Below are 14,343 nucleotides of genomic sequence, written 5' to 3'. Positions count from 1 at the left end.
CTACTATGTTCCAAGGGACGACTAAACAAGAGGACCTAGATTCAGGATTGTATCCACCTACACTTATAGAGATTATTGAAACAACATCAAAGATTGTTGAACAAGAAAATATGGAACTAAAAAATTTCTGCATCAAAGATCACAAAAACCAGGATTTGGAAAATGATATAGATCCAGATACAAATTTTTTTCTCCCACATCAGTAATAATTGTTTTTATTATACAGATGATCAATATAATAGCAACATTACATGTGATAACAAATGGTCAATTATTCATTTTAATAGCAGAAGCTTGTATGCAAACTACAACAACATTAAGAACTTTTTGGAACACATCAACGAACCCTTCAAAGTGATTGCTGTCACAGAAACATGGATTGATGATAAAAAAGGAATAGATTTTGATCTGGAAGGATATGAACTAAACTATATCAACAGAACCAACAAAAATGGAGGAGGAGTAGCTGTGTATGTGATGAAGAACCTGGGGCCGTACTTATCAAGCTTCTTAGAGTGCCATTTTACACTTAAGTCCTGAGAATTTGCGAAATTTAGTCCTACTCTCAAACTTAAGAATAAAAGCTTTTTATCAACGTTCTTAAGTATAAGAATCACTCCTACTCTCCACGATATTTAAGAGACCTTCAGAGGTGTCTTAAGTGGTTAGGAGTTGCCAGCAGGGGATGGCACTGAGGCGAGAGAGACGTGCGCGAACGTTCAGGGAACGGAACAATGTTTTTTTTTTTTGATGACGAGCAGCTGATCAAACGGTATCGTTTAGACAGAGCGGATATTATTTTTGTCACAGATTTAATACTTTTCGATTCCTTGTTGATTTCTGCATGTGTCTGCAGTGGGCTAGTATATATAGAGCCACCCACACCAGTTTCAAATTAGTTGCCTAATTAATGAATTGGAAAGAACATTTTATGACAGTAGCGTATGTGTCTGGCCGTGAGGTGAGTGACGTCAGTGAGTGTGTGGGCGATAGAAGAGAGGGAGCGGTAGCGTGAGTGCCGGCGGGGACTAGTTTGTTTTGTATTATTTTGTAGTTTATTGTCAAAATATACACTCCCATTGTCCATTTAATATTTCCAAGATATTTCTTTATTCTTAGACAACGGATTCCCTTCCGTGATTGGTCATTTCTATGGACACAGAAATGACGTCACCTAAAATTCCGTTTACGGCACATAGTAATGTCGTAATTCAGCTCTGAGTGTGACACTTAAGATTCAGTCCTACACTTCGCTGAAAGTGTGAGTAAGACGCTTGATAACTAACTTTTAAGTGCAGCTTTCAGCGAATAATTTATTTACTCTTAAGTCAACTCTTAGCAGACTTCTTAGGAGTAATTCTAAGAAGCTTGATAACTACGGCCCCTGAACTACAAAGTGGTAAAAAAACATGTCATTTGCTATAGATAATATCTTAGAATGTACACTACCGTTCAAAAGTTTGGGGTCACATTGAAATGTCCTTATTTTTTAAGGAAAATCACTGTACTTTTCAATGAAGATAACTTTAAACTAGTCTTAACTTTAAAGAAATACACTCTATACATTGCTAATGTGGTAAATGACTATTCTAGCTGCAAATATCTGGTTTTTGGTGCAATATCTACATAGGTGTATAGAGGCCCATTTCCAGCAACTATCACTCCAGTGTTCTAATGGTACAATGTGTGTGTTCATTGGCTCAGAAGGCTAATTGATGATTAGAAAACCCTTGTGCAATCATGTTCACACATCTGAAAACAGTTTAGCTCATTACAGAAGCTACAAAACTGACCTTCCTTTTGAGCAGATTGAATTTCTGGAGCATCACATTTGTGGGGTCAATTAAATGCTCAAAATGGCCAGAAAAAGAGAACTTTCATCTGAAACTCTACAGTCCAATCCTGTTCTTAGAAATGAAGGCTTTTCCACAAAATTGTTTGGGTGACCCCAAACTTTTGAACGGTAGTGTATAACCATTGAAATATGTCAGGAAAAAAGCAAAAACATTTTCATCAGTTGTATATATAGATCACCTAAGTCAAGTATAGAAACATTTGAAGAATGCATCAAGGCTACTTACATGGACAATGGTCAAAGAATAATTTTCTTATGTGGTGACTTTAATATTGACTTATTGAACCCTAACAAGCAAAAGTCTATTGGGAATTAAATTATGAAATGGATTAAGCAAATTAATCAAACAATGTACTAATATGATCCACTTCAAGAAACTCTTCAAACTTAAAGTGTTTACAAAGTACAAAGAAGAAGAACCATGACAAACATTCTCAATTTATTTCATCCATCCATTCATTCATTCTTAAAGTAATCTTACTTATCTCATCATATGAAATATGACTTACTTCACCAATTATTATTATTAAATTATTACTATTATTTATTTATTTATTTTTATTGTGATTACTTATGGAGTTGTGAATAAATTGTGAACAGGAAGTGAACAAAAAGTTTTAGCAACTGTTATGTAAAGAAAAGGGGTAGGATTAAATGAGCTCTGCTTCTTCCTACTCCTTTTCGAACATGTTGAAAAGAGAAACTGGAAATTGCGATGTATCATGTTGTATGCTTGCATGTTCGAAATAAACTCAAACTCAAACTCAAAGGTAATCAAGAAGGTCGAAAGACTGCAAGATTTTACGAAAAACAACAAAAAAAGTGGCACACACCCCAGCCTAAGGGAGCAGATCGAATTGAAAAACGCACAAGTTTGCAAGGATCACTTTGTAAAAAGTTTGTTTGATATACTTTTAACGTTTATTAGTATTATCTTGATAGTATTTGTATTTCTTAAAACACATTTTTGCTATGAGTGTTTCGAACAGCACCAACTTGGCGAGCCTAAATAAAAGAAAGCAAATGTGAGCAAAACTTAAAAGATTTAAGCTTTTATCAAAGGCAGCAATCATAAATGAAGCTTTCAGCACATACACAATGTTGACATCTATAGTTATATTTTTGAAAAAGACAGGGAAAACATGCGTATTCGTAAACAACGTGTGCAACAACGTCAACAAACATGGCTGTAGACGCAAAGTTAAATCATGAAATGCAACCTTACCCTGGCAAAAACAATGCATATTTTATCCAGGAGAGTCTTGATACCAGTTTCCTTAACTCAGCCACACACACAGTTGTAGACCTCCATGCTTTTTCAAGTTTCCATCTGTTTTGTTGTGTAGAATGATGTCTGGAGCACAAGATACTTTGACATGTCTGGGAAGGCGACCGAGGTATAGTCCTTGATATCACTCGACAAATCTTTGTTGACAAAGTATAGGGATAGATTCTATTGCATAATTTGATTGTTTGCTTCTATCAGTTTTTAGCGGGAAGAGCTAGGCCCCTTGGGTACTCAGATAGATTGCACACTGTTTGCTGCACATCAATCAATCAAACCTTATTTATAAAGCGCTTTTCATACATAAAAGAAACGCAACACAAAGTGCTTTACAAACTTAAAAACAGTACCCTGATGACCTAGATCCCCCATCATCGCACACACTTGCTTGCTTATGGTTGTCCATCGAGTCCGATGATGACATCCACTTCTATCGGTGAGTTCGTTGGTGGCTGAATAGCCCTATCTTGGATAAACAAACCCTACTGCAGGTAGGGCATGTAAATGTGGTGGTGGTGGTGGAAACGGCAACTGTAGGTGTATTCCTCCTGAGTCTTCTCTCCTGTCTCTTGGCTGTCCTATCCTCCTCCAGCAGGCGGGTGCCATCCTGTCACAGCTGACGCCAGGTGTTACGATCAGCAGTCACATCCTCCAGGGCCTCAGGTCTGATTTTACACTTCCTTAGTGCAGTCTTCAGCTGGTCTTTATATCGTTTCCTCTGCCCTCCAGCAGAGCGACGACCATGGTGTAGCTGGCCGTATAACACTTTGCGAGGCAGGCGGTCTGAGGGCATCCTTACTACGTGGCCCAGCCATCGTAGTTGGTGCAGGGTGATCATGGCCTCAATACTCCTGCAGTTGGTTTTTGAGAGTATTTCAGAGTGAGGCACATGATCACGCCATGTGATCCCCAGGATGCGCTGAAGGCAGCGTATGTGGAACTGCTCTAGGGCCTTGATGTGGCGGCTGTAGGTTACCCAGGCTTCACAGCTGTAGAGGAGGGTAGTGAGGCAGATAGCTTGATAGACAGAGACCTTTGTGTGGAGATGGAGGTTCTTGTTTTGGAAGACCCGACGTCTGAGTCTCCCAAAAGCTGCCGTTGCCTGCTTGATCCTGTTCTGGACCTCACTATCAACAGTGTTGTCATCAGAAAGAATGCTCCCCAGGTATCTGAAGGATGGAACGATTGCTATTTTTTCTCCAGAAACCGTGAAGACAGGTGATGTAGATGGCTTGTTGGAGCTCCACTGGCAAACTACTTCCGTCTTGCTGGTGTTGACGGTCAGTCCCATCCTGCTGTACGCTCTCACCGCAGCCGCAAGAACAGACTGGAGGTCTTGTGGGCTGTGAGATACAAGAACACAATCATCTGCGTACTGCATCTCAACAATTCTCTCTCTCTGCAATTTGGTGGTAGCCTGAAGCCTCCTGATATTAAAGAGGTTGCCATCTCGACGGAAGTCCACTGTCACACCGCTGCTGTCCTCAATCTCCTTGTGGAGAAGCTTGGTAACACATAGCAAGAAGATGTTAAAAAGCACTGGTGCTAGTACACACCCCTGCCTTACTCCTGTATGTACAGGGAAGGGGGCAGACTCTTGACCTCCTATGGTCACTCGAGCAGTCATTCCATCATGAAACTGACGGACGATGTTAACGAACTTAATGGGACAGCCAAACTTGAGGAGGACTTCCCATAGAAGTTCTCTCTGAACAGTGTCGAAGGCTTTGGAGAGGTCGACAAAGGCCATGAATAGGTCCTGATGTTGTTCCCTACATTTTTCCTGCAGCTGTCTAGCTGGGAAAATCATGTCCACTGTGCTCCTATTCTTTCTAAACCCGCACTGTGATTCAGGCAGAATCGACTCAGTGATGTTATTAATCAGCCTCTGGAGCATCACTTTTGCCAGAACTTTACAGGCAACAGCAAGGAGTGAAATGCCCCTACTGTTGCCACAGACAGCCTTGTCACCCTTGTTCTTGTAAATAGTGACAACATTGCACACACACACACACACACACACACACACACACACACACACACACACACACACACACACACACACACACACAAACACATGAAGGATGACTGAGCACAGAGGAGCCAGGTGAGTAAACACTATCACAGAAGCCATCAGACCACGGCCGATAACCCCTGATGCAAAGGGCTCCCTCTGAGGAACGCTGGAAAGCAAAAATATAAAAACATGTAAAAGAGTAAAAACCATGAGTTGGAATAATACTTTAATAAGGTCTTATCTTTGTCTCTGATGTCAGATGACACCAAAATTGAGCTGTTTGGCCACAATAACCAGCAATATGTTTGGAGGAGAAAAGGTGAGGCCTTTAATCCCAGGAACACCATGCCTACAGTCAAGCATAGTGGTGGTAGTATTATGCTCTGGGCCTGTTTTGCTGCCAATGGAACTGGTGCTTTACAGAGAGTAAATGGGACAATGAAAAAGGAGGATTACCTCCAAATTCTTCAGGACAACCTAAAATCATCAGGGTCTTGGGCGCAGTTGGGTGTTCCAATAGGACAATGACTCCAAACACACGTCAAAAGTGGTAAAGGAATGGCTAAATCAGGCTAGAATTAAGGTTTTAGAATGGCCTTCCCAAAGTCCTGACTTAAACGTGTGGACAATGCTGAAGAAACAAGTCCATGTCAGAAAACCAACAAATTTAGCTGAACTGCACCAATTTTGTCAAGAGGAGTGGTCAAAAATTCTACATTTTTGCTTCAATCCACATTTTCTGTGACACAAATTTGCGACTATTTCCACATTTGTCACCTCTTTCAAGCCATTACCAAATCTGTTTGTTCAGCATCTAAATGTTTAGCACATTTGGCATTTTCTTGGCATGTACGGAAAGATCAAATTTTTCTGTAACTACACATTTTCGGTGTCAAACTTCCTCTTTTTTATTTAAAAGGTGTATTAATTAATTGATCAATCACTTGCACCTTTTAATACATTCAGATCATTCAGGAAATTTGGGAAGACAATTTTTCACATTAAAAAAATTCCCAATTATCCTTAATACAACAGTTTCTGTCACGTTGGCACATTGCAATTGTTGGCATGACCCCAGGATGCAGAGACAAAGAGCAGGTGAGATGGTCCCTTTATTAGGAACAGCAGACGAAAGCAACAGAGGTAATTCAGGAACTCGGGAATAACGCAAATACACTGTGGCATGCAGCAAACAATGAACCGGCATTCGCATACAGGGAGACGCTGGCTGTAACCCGCACTAATTGGCCGTCCGGCAGGGGAGTCAGGTCACCGACCTGAAACAAAAAAGGGAAGAAGGAGCACTGGAATGCACAGAAATTGAAATAAACACCAAACACAGGAAAACAGGAATTCACTATGAAATAGACAACTGTTCCTACAACTTATTCCAGAGTCAACATATTCACCTCATTCAACACTTTAATCACCTTCACGTTCCCCAAATTCAAATTTTTCACAAATTCTCAATTTTCCAGGTTTTACTATGACGTATGACGTATCCTAGGAGCTATGTTGTCCGAGGGCTTTATGCCCCCTGATAGGGTCTCCCAAGACAAACTGGTCCTAGGTGAGGGATCAGACAAAGAGCAGCTCGAAGACCTCAATGAAAAATAAAAACTATGGACCCAGATTTCACTCGCCCGGACGCGGGTCACCGGGGCCCCCCTCTGGAGCCAGGCCCGGAGGTGGGGCACGATGGCGAGCGCCTGGTGGCCGGGCCTGTCCCCATGGGGCCCGGCCGGGCACAGCCCGAAGAGGCAACGTGGGTCCCCCCTCCAGTGGGCTCACCACCCATAGCAGGGGTCATAGAGGTCGGGTGCGATGTGAGCTGGGCGGAAGCCGAAGGCAGGGCACTTGGCGGTCCGATCCTCGGCTACAGAAGCTAGCTCTTGGGACGTGGAACGTCACCTCGCTGGGGGGGAAGGAGCCTGAGCTAGTGCGTGAGGTGGAGAAGTTCTGGCTAGACATAGTCGGACTCACTTCGACGCACAGCAAGGGCTCTAGAACCAGTTCTCTCGAGAGGGGTTGGACACTCTTCCACTCTGGCGTTGCCGGCAGTGAGAGGCGACGGGCTGGGGTGGCAATTCTTGTTGCCCCCCGGCTCAGAGCCTGCATGTTGGAGTTCAACCCGGTGGATGAGAGGGTAGGAACGGGTGGGGGAACGGGTCCTGACTGTGGTTTGCGCTTACGCGCCAAACCGCAGCTCAGAGTACCCACCCTTTTTGGATTCACTCGAGGGAGTACTTGAGAGTGCTCCCCCGGGTGATTCCCTCATTCTACTGGGGGACTTCAACGCTCATGTTGGCAGCGACAGTGAAACCTGGAGAGGCGTGATTGGGAAGAATGGCTGCCCGGATCTGAACCTGAGCGGTGTTTTGTTATTGGACTTTTGTGCCCATCACAGATTGTCCATAACGAACACCATGTTCAAACATAAGGGTGTCCATATGTGCACTTGGCACCAGGACACCCTAGGCCGCAGTTCCATGATCGACTTTGTAGTTGTGTCGTCGGATTTGCAGCCTCATGTTTTGGACACTCGGGTGAAGAGAGGGGCGGAGCTTTCTACCGATCACCACCTGGTGGTGAGTTGGCTGCGATGATGGGGGAGGATGCCGGACAGACCTGGCAGGCCCAAACGCATTGTGAGGGTCTACTGGGAACGTCTGGCAGAGTCTCCTGTCAGAGAGAGTTTCAATTCTCACCTCCGGAAGAACTTTGAATATGTCACGAGGGAGGTGCTGGACATTGAGTCCGAATGGACCATGTTCCGCGCCTCTATTGTCGAGGCGGCTGATTGGAGCTGTGGCCGCAAGGTAGTTGGTGCCTGTCGTGGCGGTAATCCTAGAACCCGTTGGTGGACACCGGCGGTGAGGGATGCCGTCAAGCTGAAGAAGGAGTCCTATCGGGTTCTTTTGGCTCATGGGACTCCTGAGGCAGCGGACAGGTACCGACAGGCCAAGCGGTGTGCGGCTTCGGCGGTCGCGGAGGCAAAAACTCGGACATGGGAGGAGTTCGGGGAAGCCGTGGAAAACAACTTCCGGACGGCTTCGAAGCGATTCTGGACCACCATCCGCCGCCTCAGGAAGGGGAGGCAGTGCACTATCAACACCGTGTATGGTGAGGATGGTGTTCTGCTGACCTCGACTGCGGATGTTGTGGATCGGTGGAGGGAATACTTCGAAGACCTCCTCAATCCCACCAACACGTCTTTCTATGAGGAAGCAGTGCCTGGGGAATCTGTGGTGGGCTCTCCTATTTCTGGGGCTGAGGTTGCTGAGGTAGTTAAAAAGCTCCTCTGTGGCAAGGCTCCGGGGGTGGATGAGATCCGCCCGGAGTTCCTTAAGGCTCTGGATGCTGTGGGGCTGTCTTGGTTGACAAGACTCTGCAGCATCGCGTGGACATCGGGGGCGGTACCTCTGGATTGGCAGACCGGGGTGGTGGTTCCTCTCTTTAAGAAGGGGAACCAGAGGGTGTGTTCTAACTATCGTGGGATCACACTCCTCAGCCTTCCCGGTAAGGTCTATTCAGGTGTGCTGGAGAGGAGGCTACGCCGGATAGTCGAACCTCGGATTCAGGAGAAACAGTGTGGTTTTCGTCCTGGTTGTGGAACTGTGGACCAGCTCTATACTCTCGGCAGGGTCCTTGAGGGTGCATGGGAGTTTGCCCAACCAGTCTACATGTGTTTTGTGGACTTGGAGAAGGCATTCGACCGTGTCCCTCGGGAAGTCCTGTGGGGAGTGCTCAGAGAGTATGGGGTATCGGACTGTCTGATTGTGGCGGTCCGCTTCCTGTATGATCGGTGTCAGAGTTTGGTCCGCATTGCCGGCAGTAAGTCGGACACTTTTCCAGTGAGGGTTGGACTCCGCCAAGGCTGCCCTTTATCTCCGATTCTGTTCATAACTTTTATGGACAGAATTTCTAGGCGCAGTCAAGGCGTTGAGGGGATCCGGTTTGGTGGCTGCAGGATTAGGTCTCTGCTTTTTGCAGATGATGTGGTCCTGATGGCTTCATCTGGCCAGGATCTTCAGCTCTCGCTTGATCGGTTCGCAGCTGAGTGTGAAGCGACTGGGATGAGAATCAGCACCTCCAAGTCCGAGTCCATGGTTCTCGCCCGGAAAAGGGTGGAGTGCCATCTCCGGGTTGCGGAGGAGACCCTGCCCCAAGTGGAGGAGTTCAAGTACCTCGGAGTCTTGTTCACGAGTGGGGGAAGAGTGGATCGTGAGATCGACAGGCGAATCGGTGCGGCGTCTTCAGTAATGCGGACGCTGTATCGATCTGTTGTGGTGAAGAAGGAGCTGAGCCGGAAGGCAAAGCTCTCAATTTACCGGTCGATCTACATTCCCATCCTCACCTATGGTCATGAGCTTTGAGTTATGACCGAAAGGACAAGATCACGGGTACAAGCGGCCGAAATGAGTTTCCTCCGCCGGGATAGGGTGAGAAGCTCTGCCATCCGGGGGGAGCTCAAAGTAAAGCCGCTGCTCCTCCACATCGAGAGGAGCCAGATGAGGTTGTTCGGGCATCTGGTCAGGATGTCACCCGAACGCCTCCCTAGGGAGGTGTTTAGGGCACGTCCGACCGGTAGGAGGCCACGGGGAAGACCCATGACACGTTGGGAAGACTATGTCTCCCGGCTGGCCTGGGAACGCCTCGGGATCCCCCGGGAAGAGCTGGACGAAGTGGCTGGGGAGAGGGAAGTCTGGGTTTCTCTGCTTAGGCTGCTGCCCCCGCGACCCAACCTCGGATAAGCGGAAGAAGATGGATGGATGGATGGATGGATGGATACTATGACGTTTTACTTACTCAGTGGCCTAGTGGTTATAGCAGGCCTGGGCAATTATTTTGACTAGAGGGGCCACATTTTCATTAAAAAATGTGTCTGTATATCTATTTTTAGGAACACTAATACAAAACCTCACAATAATGTCTGATTGAATGCTAAAAACGTTATGACTGACCGCCTTAAAAAACGGAATGGAATTTTAAATTTTTTACTGAATGAGACACCCAGAATGTACATGAAAATAAAGAATGTGGGATTTACAATATTAACTATGAAGGATAAAACACTGAATATTGACAACATATGAACGTCACACACCCTCTCGATCGACATATTTTACAATCAAGCGAAACGCAACAAAAATACAACAAACAGTGAAAAATTAACACGAAGGGTAAAAAAAAAAACACCTACACTGTGATACATCTGATACATCACTAAGCTTTAGAACTTTGTTGTAAAAATCTCCTTCCGCGTCTGTCTCTGACACCCGCATTTCAGGCTGGCCGCTCTGGAAACTGTCATGACTTGTTCCTTGGGGTTTGTTTTTTCAGAAGGCAACGGAAAGTTGGCGTGGGCAAGACGTGAATTTATATACATGATTTAATATTAACACTCAAAAAAGAATCAACAAAAGGCGCGCACAATGGCGGAAGTACAAAAACTTGACTATGAAAACAAAGAACACGCACAAAGGCAAAAAACTATGAATAATAACAAAAACTTACTTGGCAATGGCATGAAGAATAAACTATAATAAACAATCTCGTGGGTAGCAGTAGCATGGATGAAATGATAGAGGATGTCACCAGGACGAACAACAGAAACAGACAGGCTTAAATAGTGACATGATCAGTGAAAACAGGTGCGTGACTCTAAACGTGAAACAGGTGCGTGACATGACGATGTGAACCAGGTGAAACTAATGGTTGCTGTGGTGACAAATAAAAGTGCACAAAAAGTCCAAAAACAAAACCGAACATGACTAAAACAAAACATAATCACACAGACATGACAGAAACACTCTGTGGAAACGCTCCCCACCCACACTGCTTGGTGCCTCGTCTGAGCTGCTGTGACTTAGATTACCATAGTAACTAATTAGATGACCATAGTAACTAATTACATTACCATAGTAACTAATTAGATGACCATAATAACTAGTATATCAGTCAAAAGTGCAGATTCCAACTATTGAAATACTTTGTACAGTTCAAGACTTACGCTAATTTAAAAACATCACTGCACATCACAATGGCAGCTACAGTTTCCATCTTAAAGATCTAAAAAAATTATTTCGGAATGTCCGGCGGGCCAGATTGAAAAACTTAACGGGCCGCATGCGGCCCCCGGGCCTTAATTTGCCCCGGTCTGGGTTAGAGTGTCCGCTCTGAGATCGGTAGGTTGTGAGTCCAAACCCCGGCCAAGTCATACCAAAGACTATAAAAATGGGTTGGAATTGGGGGTTAAATCACCAAAAATTATTCCCGGGTGTGGCCACCACTGCTGCTCACTGCTCTCCTCACCTCCCAGGGGGTGATCAAGGGGATGGGTCAAATGCAGAGGACAAATTTCATCACACCGAGTGTGTGTGTGTGACTATCATTGGTACTTTAACTTTAACTTTAACTTGACATTCGGGCTAACAATTTTCCACGTTCCAAAAACTTCCTTTAATTTTTACTTTTTCTGTGCCACAAATTTTCTTTCAAAGTGACAACTATTACTACTCACACATTTAAAGACCGATTCAAACCATTCCAGTTCACACAGCACATTATTTATTTTTATTGTTATTACTTATGGAGTATGGAGTTTTAGCAACTGCTATGTACAGGAAAAGGGGTAGGATTAAATAAATTCTGCCTCTTTCTACTCCTTTTCGAACATGTTGAATAGAAAAACTGGAAATTGTGATGTATGATGTTGTATGCATGCATGTTCAAAATAAACTCAAACTCAAGTCAACTCAACATTGCAGGAATTTCCCACGTTTCCCGTCGTTTCACAGTGTTCCAGCTCCGTGGCCACACTTCAGCATTGCCGGAAGAAATTTACGTAATTTTTAAATTAAATTGCATGCTCTACTTGGAGCAATAAACCCCGCCATCAAGTAATAATTTAAAGTAAGAAGTGGCCCCTCTGGTGTTGTATGTGCATGATTAGTGAATCATTACCATGGCCTCTACATCACCTCCATAAGTCAGGTTAGTGTCAATAACCTGGGCTTTAAAAATTGATAAGGGTGATCACCTCGCTCATGGAAAAACCATTTCGGAGCTGCAGACGTGCCTGTGAGGCAATTCTCATATATAAGTCATGACGCACATCCATGAGGCATCACTTTCAATATTGCTTGAGCACGATTATTCTTGCCGTGTTTGGGCCTCACCGACATATTGCTCATCAGAGACATGAGATTAGGAAAAATTATTTGGCTGAAATCATTCAAGTAAATGACTGCACTGCGCACTGATACATTTGTCTAATATATGTATACATACGTACATATATATATATATATATATATATATATATATATATATATATATATATATATATATATATATATATATATATATATATACACCAGTGGCGTGCAGTCACTAGAGGCATCATGGAAAGAAAAAAAAAGTAAAAAGAAAAAAAAAAACATTAAATTGTTATATGTATCCAGTGATTATACTAAAGTTATTTTCCATTTAACTTCACCAGTTTTAGATTGTTTTTATTTTTATTTTCACATTTGCCGTTCAAATACTGAGAAGAGACGGTGCGGTGTCAGCAGCCAGTTGAGGCACGTCACTGCGTTGTGCCTCAACATGGATTGTGCGCAATGACTCGGCTAACTGCTGGCCTGCTGTGCAGTGAGACCGTATTGCTATATAAATTATATTATACATTTCCATAGTTTAGTTAGCTGAGGTGTATAATGTACAGTGTATTTTGTCAACAACTGTATGTGTGTAACGTATTTTTAGTGCTGAGCGATCATAAAACTGCTGCCAAGACACACTGTGTGAGGCTCGTCTCATAACCCCGCCTCCTGGTGCCGGTTAACACTCCCGCCGCAGAATGCACCGCCCGACGGGAGCACCACACCAACCAAAGCCCACACCCAAACCCTCCACGTGCAAGACCGAATCCACCCAAAAAAAGTCACTTAACAAGAAGCCAAAAAGTGCAAAAACAACAATGCTCGCGCGGCGCGCCGGAGGAGCCGTGAACAGGGACACAACATTAGGTACACCTGCAGAATGCAGCGCGGATTTCATATTTCATTCATTCACAACGCTCCCGCATTTATAAGTAAAGGTAAGACCATAATAACGTTTTTTTAATTAAATGTGCTTTATTGTGTGCTACAGTTTGTAAGTGTAAAGTTAAAGTTAGGTTAAAGTACCAATGATTGTCACACACACACTAGGTGTGGTGAAATTTGGACTCTGCATTTGACCCATCCCCTTGTTCACCCCCTGGGAGGTGAGGGGAGCAGTGGGCAGCAGCGGCGCCGTGCCTGGGAATAATTTTTGGTGATTTAACCCCCAATTCCAACCCTTGATGCTGAGTGCCAAGCAGGGAAGAATGCTGGTATGAGCTTTTAAACATAACCTAACTGCTGCCAATCAAATGATGAATAAGATACTCTTTAGGGTTCATATGTTTGTAAATCTGACTGTGATGAAGTCAGTGCCTCACCTGACATGAACGTCACCGCACGCCACTGATATACACATACATATATATATATATATATATATATATATATATATATATATATATATATATATATATATATATATATATATATATATATATATATACATAATGAATATCATTCAACATGCTCTTTATTTCCTTTTGTGTGGACTTTGTGTGATTCATGCGTGGGCTGACCCTCATCCTGCAATGAAACATGTATGATCCGGCAGGTTATGCGTGACATGCAAATGTGACAAAGCAAAAAAAATACAATAAATAAATAAAGCCAATTTGGAGAGTCCAGCTGAGTACTCTTAAGACATCTTTCCTGTCTGACACATGGAAATGTCATTTATTCATGTGGACATCAGACACACATTCCTGTTCGGAGGCCCTGGAGACAAAGGATGCTGAACTCCCCAGAGGACACTGACCTGTCGGACAGCCTCTCGCTTACCAGCTGGACTTGATGTCCAGATATACACACTTAACACACACACACACACACAAACGAGCACACACAAGACGTGTGCCGTCCGTCCTCATCCCAGCAGTCAGACATCCTGTAAAGCATCAATCTCCTTAATGTTATTTCATATTACTAATGTGACGCCATCAAACATAGTGTCACAGTGCATTTTGTGGACTCATGAATGCAAATAAATCTTTAGAAATATAGTATCTGTGTAAATGTT

The sequence above is a fragment of the Entelurus aequoreus genome, linkage group LG08 (assembly GCF_033978785.1).
Source record: "Entelurus aequoreus isolate RoL-2023_Sb linkage group LG08, RoL_Eaeq_v1.1, whole genome shotgun sequence".
In the NCBI taxonomy this organism is placed as follows: Eukaryota; Metazoa; Chordata; class Actinopteri; order Syngnathiformes; family Syngnathidae; genus Entelurus; species Entelurus aequoreus.
Note: the sequence above shows the minus strand (reverse complement) of the source record.